This window comes from Mobula birostris, chromosome 20 (genome assembly GCF_030028105.1).
Source record: "Mobula birostris isolate sMobBir1 chromosome 20, sMobBir1.hap1, whole genome shotgun sequence".
NCBI classification, from domain to species: domain Eukaryota; kingdom Metazoa; phylum Chordata; class Chondrichthyes; order Myliobatiformes; family Myliobatidae; genus Mobula; species Mobula birostris.
In genome coordinates, this window is record NC_092389.1 from 37752495 (window position 1) to 37768549 (window position 16055).

Genomic DNA, 16055 nt, shown 5'->3' on the forward strand with positions numbered 1-16055 from the left:
GCTGTACACTTCAACACAAAAAAGTTGTTATCTCAGTGCATGCAATGCTTAGACAATACAAATAGTATACATTTCAATTTTACACCAAAGCACTTACTGCAAACCTAATGGAAACACTTTAGGTTAACTTCCCACATGATTCTGAGATGTCTGAAAGTTGTTTCATGCCTGTGCACATAAAGACAAAAAAGTTGATTTCTCAGTGAATAGAATGCTTTGCCATAAATGTAGTTTCCATTTCAATTGCACTCAAAAGTCCTGACTGCAAACCTAATGGAAACACCTTAGGTTAACTTTCCACATGATTATTAGTAGTTTGAATGTTGTTTCATGGCTGTACACTTCAACACAAAAAAGTTGTTATCTCAGTGCATGCAATGCTTAGACAATACAAATAGTATACATTTCAATTTTACACCAAAGCACTTCCTGCAAACCTAATGGAAACAACTTAGATTAACTTCCCACATGATTTTGAGATGTCTGAAAGTTGTTTCATACCTGTGCACATAAAGACAAAAAAGTTGAATTCTAAGTGAATAGAATGCTTTGACATAAATGTAGTTTCCATTTCAATTGTACTCAAAAATCCTGACGGCAAACCTAATGGAAACACCTTAGGTGAACTTTCCACGTGATTATGAGCAGTTTGAAAGTTGTTTCGTGGCTGTACTCATCAACACAAAAAAGTTGTTATCTCAGTGCATGTAATGCTTAGACAATACAAATAGTATACATTTCAATTTTACACCAAAGCACTTACTGCAAACCTAATGGAAACACCTTAGGTTAACTTCCCACATTATTCTGAGATGTCTGAAAGTTGTTTCATACTTGTGCACATAAAGGCAAAAAAGTTGATTTCTCAGTGAATAGAATGCTTTGACATAAATGTAGTTTCCATTTCAATTGTACTCAAAAGTCCTGACTGCAAACCTAATAGAAACAGCTTTGGTTAACTTTCGACATGACTATGAGTAGTTTGAAAGTTGTTTCATGGCTGTACACATCAACACAAAAAAGTTGTTATCTCAGTGCATGCAATGCTTAGACAATACAAATAGTATACATTTCAATTTTACACCAAAGCACTTACTGCAAACCTAATGGAAACACTTTAGGTTAACTTCCCACATGATTCTGAGATGTCTGAAAGTTGTTTCATGCCTGTGCACATAAAGACAAAAAAGTTGATTTCACAGTGAATGGAATGCTTTGACATAAATGTAGTTTCCATTTCAATTGTACTCAAAAGTCCTGACTGCAAACTTAATGGAAACAGCTTAGGTTAACTTTCCACATGATTATGAGTAGTTTGAAAGTTGTTTCATGGCTGTACACATCAACACAAAAAAGTTGTTATCTCAGTGCATGCAATGCTTAGACAATACAAATAGTATACATTTCAATTTTACATCAAAGCACTTACGGCAAACCTAATCGAAACACTTTAGGTTAACTTCCCACAGGATTCTGAGATGTATGAAAGTTGTTTCATACCTGTGCACATAAAGACAAAAAAGTTGATTTCTAAGTGAATAGAATGCTTTGACATAAATGTAGTTTCCATTTCAATTGTACTCAAAAATCCTGACGGCAAACCTAATGGAAACACCTTAGGTGAACTTTCCACGTGATTATGAGCAGTTTGAAAGTTGTTTCGTGGCTGTACACATCAACACAAAAAAGTTGTTATCTCAGTGCATGTAATGCTTAGACAATACAAATAGTATACATTTCAATTTTACACCAAAGCACTTACTGCAAACCTAATGGAAACACCTTAGGTTAACTTCCCACATTATTCTGAGATGCTGAAAGTTGTTTCATACTTGTGCACATAAAGGCAAAAAAGTTGATTTCTCAGTGAATAGAATGCTTTGACATAAATGTAGTTTCCATTTCAATTGCACTCAAAAGTCCTGACTGCAAACCTAATGGAAACAGCTTAGGTTAACTTTCCACATGATTATTAGTAGTTTGAAAGTTGTTTCATGGCTGTACACTTCAACACAAAAAAGTTGTTATCTCAGTGCATGCAATGCTTAGACAATACAAATAGTATACATTTCAATTTTACACCAAAGCACTTCCTGCAAACCTAATGGAAACAAATTAGATTAACTTCCCACATGATTTTGAGATGTCTGAAAGTTGTTTCATACCTGTGCACATAAAGACAAAAAAGTTGATTTCTCAGTGAATGGAATGCTTTGACATAAATGTAGTTTCCATTTCAATTGTACTCAAAGGTCCTGACTGCAAACCTAATGGAAACAGCTTAGGTTAACTTTCGACATGACTATGAGTAGTTTGAAAGTTGTTTCATGGCTGTACACATCAACACAAAAAAGTTGTTATCTCAGTGCATGCAATGCTTAGACAATACAAATAGTATACATTTCAATTTTACACCAAAGCACTTACTGCAAACCTAATGGAAACACTTTAGGTTAACTTCCCACATGATTCTGAGATGTCTGAAAGTTGTTTCATGCCTGTGCACATAAAGACAAAAAAGTTGATTTCTCAGTGAATAGAATGCTTTGCCATAAATGTAGTTTCCATTTCAATTGCACTCAAAAGTCCTGACTGCAAACCTAATGGAAACACCTTAGGTTAACTTTCCACATGATTATTAGTAGTTTGAATGTTGTTTCATGGCTGTACACTTCAACACAAAAAAGTTGTTATCTCAGTGCATGCAATGCTTAGACAATACAAATAGTATACATTTCAATTTTACACCAAAGCACTTCCTGCAAACCTAATGGAAACAACTTAGATTAACTTCCCACATGATTTTGAGATGTCTGAAAGTTGTTTCATACCTGTGCACATAAAGACAAAAAAGTTGAATTCTAAGTGAATAGAATGCTTTGACATAAATGTAGTTTCCATTTCAATTGTACTCAAAAATCCTGACGGCAAACCTAATGGAAACACCTTAGGTGAACTTTCCACGTGATTATGAGCAGTTTGAAAGTTGTTTCGTGGCTGTACACATCAACACAAAAAAGTTGTTATCTCAGTGCATGTAATGCTTAGACAATACAAATAGTATACATTTCAATTTTACACAAAAAGCACTTACTGCAAACCTAATGGAAACACCTTAGGTTAACTTCCCACATTATTCTGAGATGTCTGAAAGTTGTTTCATACTTGTGCACATAAAGGCAAAAAAGTTGATTTCTCAGTGAATAGAATGCTTTGACATAAATGTAGTTTCCATTTCAATTGCACTCAAAAGTCCTGACTGCAAACCTAATGGAAACACCTTAGGTTAACTTTCCACATGATTATTAGTAGTTTGAATGTTGTTTCATGGCTGTACACATCAACACAAAAAAGTTGTTATCTCAGTGCATGTAATGCTTAGACAATACAAATAGTATACATTTCAATTTTACATCAAAGCACTTACGGCAAACCTAATCGAAACACTTTAGGTTAACTTCCCACAGGATTCTGAGATGTATGAAAGTTGTTTCATACCTGTGCACATAAAGACAAAAAAGTTGATTTCTAAGTGAATAGAATGCTTTGACATAAATGTAGTTTCCATTTCAATTGTACTCAAAAATCCTGACGGCAAACCTAATGGAAACACCTTAGGTGAACTTTCCACGTGATTATGAGCAGTTTGAAAGTTGTTTCGTGGCTGTACACATCAACACAAAAAAGTTGTTATCTCAGTGCATGTAATGCTTAGACAATACAAATAGTATACATTTCAATTTTACACAAAAAGCACTTACTGCAAACCTAATGGAAACACCTTAGGTTAACTTCCCACATTATTCTGAGATGTCTGAAAGTTGTTTCATACTTGTGCACATAAAGGCAAAAAAGTTGATTTCTCAGTGAATAGAATGCTTTGACATAAATGTAGTTTCCATTTCAATTGCACTCAAAAGTCCTGACTACAAACCTAATGGAAACAGCTTAGGTTAACTTTCCACATGATTATTAGTAGTTTGAAAGTTGTTTCATGGCTGTACACTTCAACACAAAAAAGTTGTTATCTCAGTGCATGCAATGCTTAGACAATACAAATAGTATACATTTCAATTTTACACCAAAGCACTTCCTGCAAACCTAATGGAAACAACTTAGATTAACTTCCCACATGATTCTGAGATGTCTGAAAGTTGTTTCATACCTGTGCACATAAAGACAAAAAAGTTGATTTCTAAGTGAATAGAATGCTTTGACATAAATGTAGTTTCCATTTCAATTGTACTCAAAAATCCTGACGGCAAACCTAATGGAAACACCTTAGGTGAACTTTCCACGTGATTATGAGCAGTTTGAAAGTTGTTTCGTGGCTGTACACATCAACACAAAAAAGTTGTTATCTCAGTGCATGTAATGCTTAGACAATACAAATAGTATACATTTCAATTTTACACCAAAGCACTTACTGCAAACCTAATGGAAACACCTTAGGTTAACTTCCCACATTATTCTGAGATGCTGAAAGTTGTTTCATACTTGTGCACATAAAGGCAAAAAAGTTGATTTCTCAGTGAATAGAATGCTTTGACATAAATGTAGTTTCCATTTCAATTGCACTCAAAAGTCCTGACTGCAAACCTAATGGAAACAGCTTAGGTTAACTTTCCACATGATTATTAGTAGTTTGAAAGTTGTTTCATGGCTGTACACTTCAACACAAAAAAGTTGTTATCTCAGTGCATGCAATGCTTAGACAATACAAATAGTATACATTTCAATTTTACACCAAAGCACTTACTGCAAACCTAATGGAAACACTTTAGGTTAACTTCCCACATGATTCTGAGATGTCTGAAAGTTGTTTCATGCCTGTGCACATAAAGACAAAAAAGTTGATTTCTCAGTGAATAGAATGCTTTGCCATAAATGTAGTTTCCATTTCAATTGCACTCAAAAGTCCTGACTGCAAACCTAATGGAAACACCTTAGGTTAACTTTCCACATGATTATTAGTAGTTTGAATGTTGTTTCATGGCTGTACACTTCAACACAAAAAAGTTGTTATCTCAGTGCATGCAATGCTTAGACAATACAAATAGTATACATTTCAATTTTACACCAAAGCACTTCCTGCAAACCTAATGGAAACAACTTAGATTAACTTCCCACATGATTTTGAGATGTCTGAAAGTTGTTTCATACCTGTGCACATAAAGACAAAAAAGTTGAATTCTAAGTGAATAGAATGCTTTGACATAAATGTAGTTTCCATTTCAATTGTACTCAAAAATCCTGACGGCAAACCTAATGGAAACACCTTAGGTGAACTTTCCACGTGATTATGAGCAGTTTGAAAGTTGTTTCGTGGCTGTACTCATCAACACAAAAAAGTTGTTATCTCAGTGCATGTAATGCTTAGACAATACAAATAGTATACATTTCAATTTTACACCAAAGCACTTACTGCAAACCTAATGGAAACACCTTAGGTTAACTTCCCACATTATTCTGAGATGTCTGAAAGTTGTTTCATACTTGTGCACATAAAGGCAAAAAAGTTGATTTCTCAGTGAATAGAATGCTTTGACATAAATGTAGTTTCCATTTCAATTGTACTCAAAAGTCCTGACTGCAAACCTAATAGAAACAGCTTTGGTTAACTTTCGACATGACTATGAGTAGTTTGAAAGTTGTTTCATGGCTGTACACATCAACACAAAAAAGTTGTTATCTCAGTGCATGCAATGCTTAGACAATACAAATAGTATACATTTCAATTTTACACCAAAGCACTTACTGCAAACCTAATGGAAACACCTTAGGTTAACTTCCCACATTATTCTGAGATGTCTGAAAGTTGTTTCATACTTGTGCACATAAAGGCAAAAAAGTTGATTTCTCAGTGAATAGAATGCTTTGACATAAATGTAGTTTCCATTTCAATTGTCCTCAAAAGTCCTGACTGCAAACCTAATAGAAACAGCTTTGGTTAACTTTCGACATGACTATGAGTAGTTTGAAAGTTGTTTCATGGGTGTACACATCAACACAAAAAAGTTGTTATCTCAGTGCATGCAATGCTTAGACAATACAAATAGTATACATTTCAATTTTACATCAAAGCACTTACGGCAAACCTAATCGAAACACTTTAGGTTAACTTCCCACAGGATTCTGAGATGTATGAAAGTTGTTTCATACCTGTGCACATAAAGACAAAAAAGTTGATTTCTAAGTGAATAGAATGCTTTGACATAAATGTAGTTTCCATTTCAATTGTACTCAAAAATCCTGACGGCAAACCTAATGGAAACACCTTAGGTGAACTTTCCACGTGATTATGAGCAGTTTGAAAGTTGTTTCGTGGCTGTACACATCAACACAAAAAAGTTGTTATCTCAGTGCATGTAATGCTTAGACAATACAAATAGTATACATTTCAATTTTACACAAAAAGCACTTACTGCAAACCTAATGGAAACACCTTAGGTTAACTTCCCACATTATTCTGAGATGTCTGAAAGTTGTTTCATACTTGTGCACATAAAGGCAAAAAAGTTGATTTCTCAGTGAATAGAATGCTTTGACATAAATGTAGTTTCCATTTCAATTGCACTCAAAAGTCCTGACTACAAACCTAATGGAAACAGCTTAGGTTAACTTTCCACATGATTATTAGTAGTTTGAAAGTTGTTTCATGGCTGTACACTTCAACACAAAAAAGTTGTTATCTCAGTGCATGCAATGCTTAGACAATACAAATAGTATACATTTCAATTTTACACCAAAGCACTTCCTGCAAACCTAATGGAAACAACTTAGATTAACTTCCCACATGATTCTGAGATGTCTGAAAGTTGTTTCATACCTGTGCACATAAAGACAAAAAAGTTGATTTCACAGTGAATGGAATGCTTTGACATAAATGTAGTTTCCATTTCAATTGTACTCAAAAGTCCTGACTGCAAACTTAATGGAAACAGCTTAGGTTAACTTTCCACATGATTATGAGTAGTTTGAAAGTTGTTTCATGGCTGTACACATCAACACAAAAAAGTTGTTATCTCAGTGCATGCAATGCTTAGACAATACAAATAGTATACATTTCAATTTTACAGTAAAGCACTTACGGCAAACCTAATCGAAACACTTTAGGTTAACTTCCCACAGGATTCTGAGATGTCTGAAAGTTGTTTCATACTTGTGCACATAAAGGCAAAAAAGTTGATTTCTCAGTGAATAGAATGCTTTGACATAAATGTAGTTTCCATTTCAATTGTACTCAAAAGTCCTGACTGCAAACCTAATAGAAACAGCTTTGGTTAACTTTCGACATCACTATAAGTAGTTTGAAAGTTGTTTCATGGCTGTACACTTCAACACAAAAAAGTTGTTATCTCAGTGCATGCAATGCTTAGACAATACAAATAGTATACATTTCAATTTTACACCAAAGCACTTCCTGCAAACCTAATGGAAACAACTTAGATTAACTTCCCACATGATTTTGAGATGTCTGAAAGTTGTTTCATATCTGTGCACATAAAGACAAAAAAGTTGATTTCTCAGTGAATGGAATGCTTTGACATAAATGTAGTTTCCATTTCTATTGTACTCAAAGGTCCTGACTGCAAACCTAATGGAAACAGCTTAGGTTAACTTTCGACATGACTATGAGTAGTTTGAAAGTTGTTTCATGGCTGTACACATCAACACAAAAAAGTTGTTATCTCAGTGCATGCAATGCTTAGACAATACAAATAGTATACATTTCAATTTTACACCAAAGCACTTACTGCAAACCTAATGGAAACACTTTAGGTTAACTTCCCACATGATTCTGAGATGTCTGAAAGTTGTTTCATGCCTGTGCACATAAAGACAAAAAAGTTGATTTCTCAGTGAATAGAATGCTTTGCCATAAATGTAGTTTCCATTTCAATTGCACTCAAAAGTCCTGACTGCAAACCTAATGGAAACACCTTAGGTTAACTTTCCACATGATTATTAGTAGTTTGAATGTTGTTTCATGGCTGTACACATCAACACAAAAAAGTTGTTATCTCAGTGCATGTAATGCTTAGACAATACAAATAGTATACATTTCAATTTTACATCAAAGCACTTACGGCAAACCTAATCGAAACACTTTAGGTTAACTTCCCACAGGATTCTGAGATGTATGAAAGTTGTTTCATACCTGTGCACATAAAGACAAAAAAGTTGATTTCTAAGTGAATAGAATGCTTTGACATAAATGTAGTTTCCATTTCAATTGTACTCAAAAATCCTGACGGCAAACCTAATGGAAACACCTTAGGTGAACTTTCCACGTGATTATGAGCAGTTTGAAAGTTGTTTCGTGGCTGTACACATCAACACAAAAAAGTTGTTATCTCAGTGCATGTAATGCTTAGACAATACAAATAGTATACATTTCAATTTTACACAAAAAGCACTTACTGCAAACCTAATGGAAACACCTTAGGTTAACTTCCCACATTATTCTGAGATGTCTGAAAGTTGTTTCATACTTGTGCACATAAAGGCAAAAAAGTTGATTTCTCAGTGAATAGAATGCTTTGACATAAATGTAGTTTCCATTTCAATTGCACTCAAAAGTCCTGACTACAAACCTAATGGAAACAGCTTAGGTTAACTTTCCACATGATTATTAGTAGTTTGAAAGTTGTTTCATGGCTGTACACTTCAACACAAAAAAGTTGTTATCTCAGTGCATGCAATGCTTAGACAATACAAATAGTATACATTTCAATTTTACACCAAAGCACTTCCTGCAAACCTAATGGAAACAACTTAGATTAACTTCCCACATGATTCTGAGATGTCTGAAAGTTGTTTCATACCTGTGCACATAAAGACAAAAAAGTTGATTTCACAGTGAATGGAATGCTTTGACATAAATGTAGTTTCCATTTCAATTGTACTCAAAAGTCCTGACTGCAAACTTAATGGAAACAGCTTAGGTTAACTTTCCACATGATTATGAGTAGTTTGAAAGTTGTTTCATGGCTGTACACATCAACACAAAAAAGTTGTTATCTCAGTGCATGCAATGCTTAGACAATACAAATAGTATACATTTCAATTTTACATCAAAGCACTTACGGCAAACCTAATCGAAACACTTTAGGTTAACTTCCCACAGGATTCTGAGATGTATGAAAGTTGTTTCATACCTGTGCACATAAAGACAAAAAAGTTGATTTCTAAGTGAATAGAATGCTTTGACATAAATGTAGTTTCCATTTCAATTGTACTCAAAAATCCTGACGGCAAACCTAATGGAAACACCTTAGGTGAACTTTCCACGTGATTATGAGCAGTTTGAAAGTTGTTTCGTGGCTGTACACATCAACACAAAAAAGTTGTTATCTCAGTGCATGTAATGCTTAGACAATACAAATAGTATACATTTCAATTTTACACCAAAGCACTTACTGCAAACCAAATGGAAACACCTTAGGTTAACTTCCCACATTATTCTGAGATGCTGAAAGTTGTTTCATACTTGTGCACATAAAGGCAAAAAAGTTGATTTCTCAGTGAATAGAATGCTTTGACATAAATGTAGTTTCCATTTCAATTGCACTCAAAAGTCCTGACTGCAAACCTAATGGAAACAGCTTAGGTTAACTTTCCACATGATTATTAGTAGTTTGAAAGTTGTTTCATGGCTGTACACTTCAACACAAAAAAGTTGTTATCTCAGTGCATGCAATGCTTAGACAATACAAATAGTATACATTTCAATTTTACACCAAAGCACTTACTGCAAACCTAATGGAAACACTTTAGGTTAACTTCCCACATGATTCTGAGATGTCTGAAAGTTGTTTCATGCCTGTGCACATAAAGACAAAAAAGTTGATTTCTCAGTGAATAGAATGCTTTGCCATAAATGTAGTTTCCATTTCAATTGCACTCAAAAGTCCTGACTGCAAACCTAATGGAAACACCTTAGGTTAACTTTCCACATGATTATTAGTAGTTTGAATGTTGTTTCATGGCTGTACACTTCAACACAAAAAAGTTGTTATCTCAGTGCATGCAATGCTTAGACAATACAAATAGTATACATTTCAATTTTACACCAAAGCACTTCCTGCAAACCTAATGGAAACAACTTAGATTAACTTCCCACATGATTTTGAGATGTCTGAAAGTTGTTTCATACCTGTGCACATAAAGACAAAAAAGTTGAATTCTAAGTGAATAGAATGCTTTGACATAAATGTAGTTTCCATTTCAATTGTACTCAAAAATCCTGACGGCAAACCTAATGGAAACACCTTAGGTGAACTTTCCACGTGATTATGAGCAGTTTGAAAGTTGTTTCGTGGCTGTACTCATCAACACAAAAAAGTTGTTATCTCAGTGCATGTAATGCTTAGACAATACAAATAGTATACATTTCAATTTTACACCAAAGCACTTACTGCAAACCTAATGGAAACACCTTAGGTTAACTTCCCACATTATTCTGAGATGTCTGAAAGTTGTTTCATACTTGTGCACATAAAGGCAAAAAAGTTGATTTCTCAGTGAATAGAATGCTTTGACATAAATGTAGTTTCCATTTCAATTGTACTCAAAAGTCCTGACTGCAAACCTAATAGAAACAGCTTTGGTTAACTTTCGACATGACTATGAGTAGTTTGAAAGTTGTTTCATGGCTGTACACATCAACACAAAAAAGTTGTTATCTCAGTGCATGCAATGCTTAGACAATACAAATAGTATACATTTCAATTTTACACCAAAGCACTTACTGCAAACCTAATGGAAACACTTTAGGTTAACTTCCCACATGATTCTGAGATGTCTGAAAGTTGTTTCATGCCTGTGCACATAAAGACAAAAAAGTTGATTTCACAGTGAATGGAATGCTTTGACATAAATGTAGTTTCCATTTCAATTGTACTCAAAAGTCCTGACTGCAAACTTAATGGAAACAGCTTAGGTTAACTTTCCACATGATTATGAGTAGTTTGAAAGTTGTTTCATGGCTGTACACATCAACACAAAAAAGTTGTTATCTCAGTGCATGCAATGCTTAGACAATACAAATAGTATACATTTCAATTTTACATCAAAGCACTTACGGCAAACCTAATCGAAACACTTTAGGTTAACTTCCCACAGGATTCTGAGATGTATGAAAGTTGTTTCATACCTGTGCACATAAAGACAAAAAAGTTGATTTCTAAGTGAATAGAATGCTTTGACATAAATGTAGTTTCCATTTCAATTGTACTCAAAAATCCTGACGGCAAACCTAATGGAAACACCTTAGGTGAACTTTCCACGTGATTATGAGCAGTTTGAAAGTTGTTTCGTGGCTGTACACATCAACACAAAAAAGTTGTTATCTCAGTGCATGTAATGCTTAGACAATACAAATAGTATACATTTCAATTTTACACCAAAGCACTTACTGCAAACCTAATGGAAACACCTTAGGTTAACTTCCCACATTATTCTGAGATGCTGAAAGTTGTTTCATACTTGTGCACATAAAGGCAAAAAAGTTGATTTCTCAGTGAATAGAATGCTTTGACATAAATGTAGTTTCCATTTCAATTGCACTCAAAAGTCCTGACTGCAAACCTAATGGAAACAGCTTAGGTTAACTTTCCACATGATTATTAGTAGTTTGAAAGTTGTTTCATGGCTGTACACTTCAACACAAAAAAGTTGTTATCTCAGTGCATGCAATGCTTAGACAATACAAATAGTATACATTTCAATTTTACACCAAAGCACTTCCTGCAAACCTAATGGAAACAAATTAGATTAACTTCCCACATGATTTTGAGATGTCTGAAAGTTGTTTCATACCTGTGCACATAAAGACAAAAAAGTTGATTTCTCAGTGAATGGAATGCTTTGACATAAATGTAGTTTCCATTTCAATTGTACTCAAAGGTCCTGACTGCAAACCTAATGGAAACAGCTTAGGTTAACTTTCGACATGACTATGAGTAGTTTGAAAGTTGTTTCATGGCTGTACACATCAACACAAAAAAGTTGTTATCTCAGTGCATGCAATGCTTAGACAATACAAATAGTATACATTTCAATTTTACACCAAAGCACTTACTGCAAACCTAATGGAAACACTTTAGGTTAACTTCCCACATGATTCTGAGATGTCTGAAAGTTGTTTCATGCCTGTGCACATAAAGACAAAAAAGTTGATTTCTCAGTGAATAGAATGCTTTGCCATAAATGTAGTTTCCATTTCAATTGCACTCAAAAGTCCTGACTGCAAACCTAATGGAAACACCTTAGGTTAACTTTCCACATGATTATTAGTAGTTTGAATGTTGTTTCATGGCTGTACACTTCAACACAAAAAAGTTGTTATCTCAGTGCATGCAATGCTTAGACAATACAAATAGTATACATTTCAATTTTACACCAAAGCACTTCCTGCAAACCTAATGGAAACAACTTAGATTAACTTCCCACATGATTTTGAGATGTCTGAAAGTTGTTTCATACCTGTGCACATAAAGACAAAAAAGTTGAATTCTAAGTGAATAGAATGCTTTGACATAAATGTAGTTTCCATTTCAATTGTACTCAAAAATCCTGACGGCAAACCTAATGGAAACACCTTAGGTGAACTTTCCACGTGATTATGAGCAGTTTGAAAGTTGTTTCGTGGCTGTACACATCAACACAAAAAAGTTGTTATCTCAGTGCATGTAATGCTTAGACAATACAAATAGTATACATTTCAATTTTACACAAAAAGCACTTACTGCAAACCTAATGGAAACACCTTAGGTTAACTTCCCACATTATTCTGAGATGTCTGAAAGTTGTTTCATACTTGTGCACATAAAGGCAAAAAAGTTGATTTCTCAGTGAATAGAATGCTTTGACATAAATGTAGTTTCCATTTCAATTGCACTCAAAAGTCCTGACTGCAAACCTAATGGAAACACCTTAGGTTAACTTTCCACATGATTATTAGTAGTTTGAATGTTGTTTCATGGCTGTACACATCAACACAAAAAAGTTGTTATCTCAGTGCATGTAATGCTTAGACAATACAAATAGTATACATTTCAATTTTACATCAAAGCACTTACGGCAAACCTAATCGAAACACTTTAGGTTAACTTCCCACAGGATTCTGAGATGTATGAAAGTTGTTTCATACCTGTGCACATAAAGACAAAAAAGTTGATTTCTAAGTGAATAGAATGCTTTGACATAAATGTAGTTTCCATTTCAATTGTACTCAAAAATCCTGACGGCAAACCTAATGGAAACACCTTAGGTGAACTTTCCACGTGATTATGAGCAGTTTGAAAGTTGTTTCGTGGCTGTACACATCAACACAAAAAAGTTGTTATCTCAGTGCATGTAATGCTTAGACAATACAAATAGTATACATTTCAATTTTACACAAAAAGCACTTACTGCAAACCTAATGGAAACACCTTAGGTTAACTTCCCACATTATTCTGAGATGTCTGAAAGTTGTTTCATACTTGTGCACATAAAGGCAAAAAAGTTGATTTCTCAGTGAATAGAATGCTTTGACATAAATGTAGTTTCCATTTCAATTGCACTCAAAAGTCCTGACTACAAACCTAATGGAAACAGCTTAGGTTAACTTTCCACATGATTATTAGTAGTTTGAAAGTTGTTTCATGGCTGTACACTTCAACACAAAAAAGTTGTTATCTCAGTGCATGCAATGCTTAGACAATACAAATAGTATACATTTCAATTTTACACCAAAGCACTTCCTGCAAACCTAATGGAAACAACTTAGATTAACTTCCCACATGATTCTGAGATGTCTGAAAGTTGTTTCATACCTGTGCACATAAAGACAAAAAAGTTGATTTCTAAGTGAATAGAATGCTTTGACATAAATGTAGTTTCCATTTCAATTGTACTCAAAAATCCTGACGGCAAACCTAATGGAAACACCTTAGGTGAACTTTCCACGTGATTATGAGCAGTTTGAAAGTTGTTTCGTGGCTGTACACATCAACACAAAAAAGTTGTTATCTCAGTGCATGTAATGCTTAGACAATACAAATAGTATACATTTCAATTTTACACCAAAGCACTTACTGCAAACCTAATGGAAACACCTTAGGTTAACTTCCCACATTATTCTGAGATGCTGAAAGTTGTTTCATACTTGTGCACATAAAGGCAAAAAAGTTGATTTCTCAGTGAATAGAATGCTTTGACATAAATGTAGTTTCCATTTCAATTGCACTCAAAAGTCCTGACTGCAAACCTAATGGAAACAGCTTAGGTTAACTTTCCACATGATTATTAGTAGTTTGAAAGTTGTTTCATGGCTGTACACTTCAACACAAAAAAGTTGTTATCTCAGTGCATGCAATGCTTAGACAATACAAATAGTATACATTTCAATTTTACACCAAAGCACTTCCTGCAAACCTAATGGAAACAAATTAGATTAACTTCCCACATGATTTTGAGATGTCTGAAAGTTGTTTCATACCTGTGCACATAAAGACAAAAAAGTTGATTTCTCAGTGAATGGAATGCTTTGACATAAATGTAGTTTCCATTTCAATTGTACTCAAAGGTCCTGACTGCAAACCTAATGGAAACAGCTTAGGTTAACTTTCGACATGACTATGAGTAGTTTGAAAGTTGTTTCATGGCTGTACACATCAACACAAAAAAGTTGTTATCTCAGTGCATGCAATGCTTAGACAATACAAATAGTATACATTTCAATTTTACACCAAAGCACTTACTGCAAACCTAATGGAAACACTTTAGGTTAACTTCCCACATGATTCTGAGATGTCTGAAAGTTGTTTCATGCCTGTGCACATAAAGACAAAAAAGTTGATTTCTCAGTGAATAGAATGCTTTGCCATAAATGTAGTTTCCATTTCAATTGCACTCAAAAGTCCTGACTGCAAACCTAATGGAAACACCTTAGGTTAACTTTCCACATGATTATTAGTAGTTTGAATGTTGTTTCATGGCTGTACACTTCAACACAAAAAAGTTGTTATCTCAGTGCATGCAATGCTTAGACAATACAAATAGTATACATTTCAATTTTACACCAAAGCACTTCCTGCAAACCTAATGGAAACAACTTAGATTAACTTCCCACATGATTTTGAGATGTCTGAAAGTTGTTTCATACCTGTGCACATAAAGACAAAAAAGTTGAATTCTAAGTGAATAGAATGCTTTGACATAAATGTAGTTTCCATTTCAATTGTACTCAAAAATCCTGACGGCAAACCTAATGGAAACACCTTAGGTGAACTTTCCACGTGATTATGAGCAGTTTGAAAGTTGTTTCGTGGCTGTACACATCAACACAAAAAAGTTGTTATCTCAGTGCATGTAATGCTTAGACAATACAAATAGTATACATTTCAATTTTACACAAAAAGCACTTACTGCAAACCTAATGGAAACACCTTAGGTTAACTTCCCACATTATTCTGAGATGTCTGAAAGTTGTTTCATACTTGTGCACATAAAGGCAAAAAAGTTGATTTCTCAGTGAATAGAATGCTTTGACATAAATGTAGTTTCCATTTCAATTGCACTCAAAAGTCCTGACTGCAAACCTAATGGAAACACCTTAGGTTAACTTTCCACATGATTATTAGTAGTTTGAATGTTGTTTCATGGCTGTACACATCAACACAAAAAAGTTGTTATCTCAGTGCATGTAATGCTTAGACAATACAAATAGTATACATTTCAATTTTACATCAAAGCACTTACGGCAAACCTAATCGAAACACTTTAGGTTAACTTCCCACAGGATTCTGAGATGTATGAAAGTTGTTTCATACCTGTGCACATAAAGACAAAAAAGTTGATTTCTAAGTGAATAGAATGCTTTGACATAAATGTAGTTTCCATTTCAATTGTACTCAAAAATCCTGACGGCAAACCTAATGGAAACACCTTAGGTGAACTTTCCACGTGATTATGAGCAGTTTGAAAGTTGTTTCGTGGCTGTACACATCAACACAAAAAAGTTGTTATCTCAGTGCATGTAATGCTTAGACAATACAAATAGTATA